This window comes from Tupaia chinensis, unplaced genomic scaffold (genome assembly GCF_000334495.1).
Source record: "Tupaia chinensis unplaced genomic scaffold, TupChi_1.0 Scaffold000468_1, whole genome shotgun sequence".
In the NCBI taxonomy this organism is placed as follows: Eukaryota; Metazoa; Chordata; class Mammalia; order Scandentia; family Tupaiidae; genus Tupaia; species Tupaia belangeri.
The window spans coordinates 195,273-201,762 of record NW_006159977.1 but is presented as its reverse complement, the minus strand read 5'-3'; the positions used below and the strand labels follow the sequence as shown (position 1 = coordinate 201,762).

Genomic DNA, 6,490 nt, shown 5'->3' with positions numbered 1-6,490 from the left:
CTCCCTACCCCCGGCAGCTGGGAAGACATGTGGTCGTCAAAGTAACATGCCTCTGACTTGGTGCCAGATGGGGTGGCGGTTCCGTGAAAGCATCAGATCTCAGATTACTGCGTTGCCATGTCTGACTTTGGTGGTTGGTGCCTTGCATGCTTGGTCTAGGCATGAGGGTACAAGCGTAATCCCCTTGTAAGTACAAGACCTCTTGGTGTAGGGCCTAGAAGCACCATGAATACCATCGTCACGCTTTGTTCACTTCTGCAAGCACCATGGCCCTGCACTCTCTTTGCCCAGAGGCTCCCCAAGGGGCGGGGACTGGAGATGCCTGGCCAGGGCAAGCTGGCCTAGGAGGAGGAGGGGACATTCCGATGAACAGTCAGATCTGTGCCCACAGCCCAGCCCAAAGGGCCAGTGTCAAGCCCAAGAAGTTGGATGTGTGCAAGCATTGCCAGTCACTTGCTTCAAGGCACTCTGGGTACACCAGCCATGATAAGGAGACTGCATCTACCTCATCGCTCCTGGCCCTTCCTGCTGGCCGAGATCGGGGCATCTTCAGTGGGCTCCAGGGCAGAGTGCTCAGGGTGTTCAAAGTGGAGCAGTTCGGGTGCCCCCAGTGGGCACAGAGGATGGACATGGCTTTCACATCATTTCTGCACCAGAGAAAGGGCAAATCATCCAGCTTGCTGACCATTCTGACAAGTGAGGATGACCCGTGGGCATACCTGCGCACCCCCTTGGCTTGGTTCTTGAAGGCGTGTGGCATCTGGCTGATCAGGAAGCTCCTGGAGGGTGTGCCAACTGAGGACATGCTGGTTGAGATGGACAAGCTTGCCAACGTGGAAGAGGAGTCGGAAGGCTGATACAACTAAGGCCAAAGAGGAGGAGATAGCCCCTGTGTTGCTGAAAGGCATGGAAGGGTGGGAGCTGAGCAAATGCCCCACTGGTTCCTCTTTATGCTCTTGTGTGGGAGCTGGCAGCCCTGGAAACTGTCGTCCTACAAGTTCCTTCAGTACATGAGGCAGCCCTGTTCTTTTGCACGTCCCTAGGGAGACCTGGAGATTTGGAGAAGCAGAGACGCTGACCCTGTGCAATTGACCTCTGACATGCTTCTGACCGTGCTGTCCATGAGCTGCATGCCTTCATGCCCTACAGTAGCCAGTAGGAGGCCTACTGCTGCAACTTCCTGGGGCTCAGTCCCTCCCACATGTAGCCCTCAGAGTTGCTATCTCTGTGGAGGCAACCTGCTGCTGCTCCCTAGAACCCCCCACCCTGCCGGCTGTTTCTCAGCATGTATGAATTTGTGACCAGTGGCAGCCCTGTGGCTGTAGACTGAGTGAGCACCACCATCCTGAACAAGGTTGAGGCAGCTCTGACCAACCAGAACCTGTCTGTACTGGGTGAGGGGAGGGCAGAGAGAAAGCACCACCCTCCTCCCAGTATGTGGATTGGTGCCCTGACTGCGTCAAGGAGGAGTGGATGAACAAGGGGAAGGGCTGTGCAAGTTCACTGAGGTGGACAGCTGGCCCCAGGAGGACACGCAGAAGCATCCTGGGCACATCCAAGGAGGACAGTGTCAAGCTGCTCAAGTTCTGGATGATAGGCCTGAGCAAGACCTGTACGTCGTACCTCATGTCCACGGTCCACAGCCCCACGGGCTCTGAGTCTCACAGCTGGTGCACCACGAGCACTGACTCCCTGACACCTCCTGAATGGTGACAGCAGTTCACGGACTGGCCTCCAGTTGCAGGACAGGCCTTGTCCTCTGAGCTCTAAACTGCTGGGGTGGAACTCAGCCTGGCAAGGAAAGGAGATCCGGGAAGTGCTTCCCACTGTGGGATTTGAGCTGGCATCGGGCTGGGCACCGCCCCCAAGGGAGCTGTGGCCACTGTGTCCTCTGGGAGGACAGGGAGTTGGCCTCAGGCCTTGAGAACACAGACCTTGGAGCCTACAGAGTACACGTGGGCCAGGCCCCTCTCGAGGATTTGATCTGCAACAAGACATCCTCTCTTGAGGTGGGAGTTGAACTTTCCTATTTTGAACGTCAGGTTTTCTGTTCAGGTGTGGGCTCTGCTGCAGCTGCACTAAGTAGGGCCTGGGCCAGGTCAGCTGTGTGTGGTAGCTCGTCTCAGAGGTGGGTTGGCTGATGTGGCTGTGTCCCCTGGAGCTCAGGTACCAACGTTGTATGACTTGTCGTCAGGCTTGGGCTTATAAATGTGACCTATGGCTCCACAACAGCCCCTGGCGTTTTGCTCACAAAAGTGCTGGTTTGCGGAGTGTCCACTCGCACGTCAGCCTTGCCCAGTCTGTTGTTAACGGTGACACCCACACAGCTCTCTTCTTTGTCACCTGCCCCTGTGTTGTCTTCCACATGTCCATTTGGCTGCAGTGACGGTTCACAGAGGAGGATGAGTAAAGACAGTGTCCCCATCCCTCTGTCTCAGAGGGATTTTGTTGGCAATTTTGTCAGTTTATTTTTAGTTCCTTATGTTTCTTTATATTTTACATGAAGACTAAAGATGTAACTAGTGTCTGCATAATGCAAGAATGTTAGAACACAGTAAAGGTGTGTTTTTGTAAAAAAAAAAAAAAAAAGAAAAAAAATCAATTATTTTTTGGGGGGGGAGGGGGAGAGGTTTTTGGTATAGGGTGCATGCACTTGCCAGAAAGACAGAGAGATAAAAAGCGAGAAATCACCTCCCGCGGGGGATGGCCACGCCACAATCCCTTCTCCTCCATTCTCCTCTAGGGATCTTGGGCACGCATGCAAACATGCCTGGCATGAGTTTAAACCACCGGGTCCAGGACTTGAAACTTGGTTGACTACATGGGAGTCCAGCGACATAGCCATTAAACCAACTGCTGGCCCCAATCAATTAAATTTAAAAACACACACATAAGAACAAAACACCAATGAACTGAATAGTAGGTCTGATGTGGCTAAAGAAGAAAAGCTTTAAATATGGGGTTAGTTGCATTAGAGCTGAAAACACCACAGAAACAAAATGGTGTGAAAATAGCAGGAGTTAAGAGACATAGAGAATCAAATGAGGGGATCTAACACACTTCCGATAAAACAAACAAACAAACAAAAAACTCCAAAAGGAGGGCCAGCAGGTGGTGTGGTGGTGAAGGCACTGAATTCTCACATGGCCAACCATGGTTGAGTCCTGGATCTGATGCCTTGAAAAGCATGACAGGCTTGTGTGCATGTGTGCCCAAAATCCCAAGAGGAGAATGGAGAAGGGATTACAACACAGCCATCCCCCTGGGGGTGATTTCTTACTTTTCCTCTCTCTATCTCTCTCTGCCTCTCTCTGGCAAGCACATATGCCCTTTGGCGAAACAAAAACAGGGAGATGAACAGCAGATTCCCCAAAGGTAACAATGGAAGCCAGAAGTCAGTGGGAGAGTAATAGTTTCCAAATGCTGAGACGAAGTGACTGCCAATACAGAATTACTAATAATAGAACTGTTCATTCTGACTGCCATTCAAGAATGAGGGCAGGGAAAAAAGACATTTTTATACCAAAACAAACAAAGACAAATAAGCCAAATAAACAACATAACAAACCACAATGAATCTTGAGCACCTACTCCCAGCAGATCCTCACTAAAGGAACGTGTAAGTGATGGACTTCACGAAGCAGGAACACGATTCCAGAAAGAAGCTCAGAAGTGCAAGAAGGGAAACTAGGTGAAGAATTTGGCCAGCACACACGGAAGTCTTCATGAACTGCAGTCTGAAAGCTACGGTAGCATGGAGCCAGTCCTGTAGACTAGCAGTTAAGGGAGATAGATCCCATGTGGCCAACTGTGGTTTGAATCTTGGTCCTGGCAGCTTGAAAAACATGTCAGGTGCATGTACACACATGGTCCAGATCCCAAAAGGATGGAGGAATGGAGAAGGGCTTGTGGCATGACTATGCCTTATTGGTGGGTGCTTTCTCCTTGTCCCTCTCTCTCTCTCTGTCTCTCTTGTGAGTGCACATGTCTTCTGAGAAAAAAAAAATAGTATCCAATTTGGGGAGGGGTCAAAAACAAGATAGAATTAAAATTTTGAATCAGAAACAGGTAAAATGGGAGAGAGAAAATTAGAATAGTAAAGATATTTATTAATTTTATATGGGAACCAGCAGTTAGTGTAATGGCTATGTCGTTGGATTCCCACGTGGTCAACCATGGGTTGCGTCCCGGACCCGGTGGCTTAGAACTCACACCGGGCGCGTGTGCATGCATGCCCAAGATCCCAAGAGGAGAATGGAGGAGAAGGGATTGCGTTGTGACCATCCCCCCTGGGGGGTGATTTCTCGCTTTCTGTCTCTATGTCTCTCTCTCTCTGTCTGGTGAATGCATGCGCCCTATAGTGAAAACCTCTCCAAAAAAATTTTATGTTTGAATAATTTCTCATTAAAATTCTTAAATAATTATTTTAATTTTATTTATTCATTTATTTATTTTAATTTGACCAGAGAGGGACAGAGAGTGAGAGAGAGAGAAGGAAAATGAGAAGGTAAGCCACCAGGTCTGGAACTCAACCCGCAGTTAGCCATGTGGGAGTTGAGTGCCCTTAACCACCATGCCACCTGCTGGCCACGGAATTAAAAATTGAAGGCTAACTACTGAAAGAATAGAATTAGTGGGGCCAGCCAGTGCTATGGTGGCAGTTCGAGTCCAGACCTGGTGGCTTAAAGAACACTCTGAGTACATGTGCATACATGCCCAAAATCCTCAGGGAGGAATAGAGGAGGATGGATTGCAGTGTGACCATCCCCCCAAGGGGGTAATTTCTTACTTTTCCTCTCTCTGTCTCTTTCCAGTGAGCACATGTACCTTATGGCAAAAACAAAAACAAAAACAAATAGATTCTTAGATTGATTTTTAAAAAATTTCTTTTGTGTTTTATTTTTTTCCATAAGCAAGAGAGACAGAAAGGCACTCCAAAAGGGTCTTCAGGGTGGGCCAGGATTTGAACCTGGTCCTCCCATGTGGCCCTGGCCAACAAAGCAGCAGCACCTAACATGTACCGCTATGGCTGGGCTGAAGACATAGCATTAAAAAGGCAAACGACCTGGGCCAGCCTGTGACTTAGTGGTTAAGTGAGCTGGATCCCACATAGCCAACTGTGTGGTTTGAGTCCTGGACCCAGCAGTTTGAGAAACATGCTGAGTGATGTGTCAAATCCCAAAGACGGGAAATAGAGAAGGGACTGCAGTGTTACCATGCCCCATGGAGGGTGCTTTTGCCTCTCTCTCTCTGTCTCTTTCTTTGTGTGTGTCTCTGTCTCTTTCCAGCATGTACATGTGCTCTCTGGCAAAAAAAAAAAAAAAGAAAAGAAAAAGAAAAAGAAAAAGAAAACCCAATAGAAAAGACAAGCAATTCACTAAGAGAAAAAATAAAGAGGTAAATTGACATAGGAAAAGTTAGTAGTTATCAGGAAAATGAACTTTAAAACCACAGTGAAACCTTTTCACACCCTTTAGAGGGGCACAAAATCAAAATTTGGCCATAACAAGCTATTTACGTCAGCGTGAAGCAGTGGACTCTAATGGGACTAGGACTTGGCGATCACTCGTTAATTCAAAGATATCTAATAAAGCTGAAAACGTACGTATGATAAGACCCAGTAATTCCTCTTTAATGCGTGCAGCCTAGACAAACCCTTGTGCATGACAGGAAACATGAAGAGCCATGTCTAAGTCTCATTCTTTTACAGTGGAAAACCAGAAACAAACGGAATGTGTGTTTTCAGAACAAATGAATCATTGTTGTCTGCTCACGTGCTGGCATGCTAAGTAGCAATGAAAAGGAATGAACTGGAGCCGCGGTGGCCAATCCACGTAGAGAGGTCTGATGACGTGGAGGGGAAAGTGCCAACTGCAGGACAGACGTGGCACACTAATGCGAACCCTGGACAGGGCAAGAGGGGCCCCCAGCCCAGGTCCCACGTCTTGGAGGTGGGCCTGGCCACTCCCTGGGTAGGGCACTCTGAGCTTAGACAGAGACCTGTGTGGACGAGCCTTTCCCTCCATATCCTGCACAGTACCTGGGTTTGCCCGGATGCCTTGGGCAACTCTGGAGTGCGCCTCTGAGTGCCAAGTCCAGGTCCTAGGAAGAGCTGTGAGCACATGGCCCCTCTTGACTGGTGGATTGCATGAGGTTCAGGGCCGAGTGGTGCTGACATATTATTTGGGGCAACTCAAATTGTTTATGTCATCAGAGGCCTTGCAAAAAAGTATTGGCTTAGGACCCCACATATCTTTGGACAGCCCTACAGAATCCCATTCATATAAAGCTTTAAAAACTACCATATAATACCGAAATACTGCTTAGCAATACTTAGTCTATAATGAAACAAGACCTTGGAAATGAAAACCGTCAGTTCAACACACGAGTTACTGCTCGAAGGGAAGGAGACTTAGATCAGGGCTGGAAACTGTTTTTGTAATATTTTCTTCCCTTTTAAATTTTTTTAGAATTATTTCATTTAAATTTA

General features: G+C 48.3%; 1 pseudogene; it reads left to right on the top strand.

Annotated features, from left to right (window-relative positions):
* The first annotated feature begins 365 nt into the window (after positions 1-365).
* On the top strand, positions 366-1,713 carry LOC102501568 (folliculin pseudogene; annotated as a pseudogene).
* Positions 1,714-6,490: the final 4,777 nt, after the last annotated feature.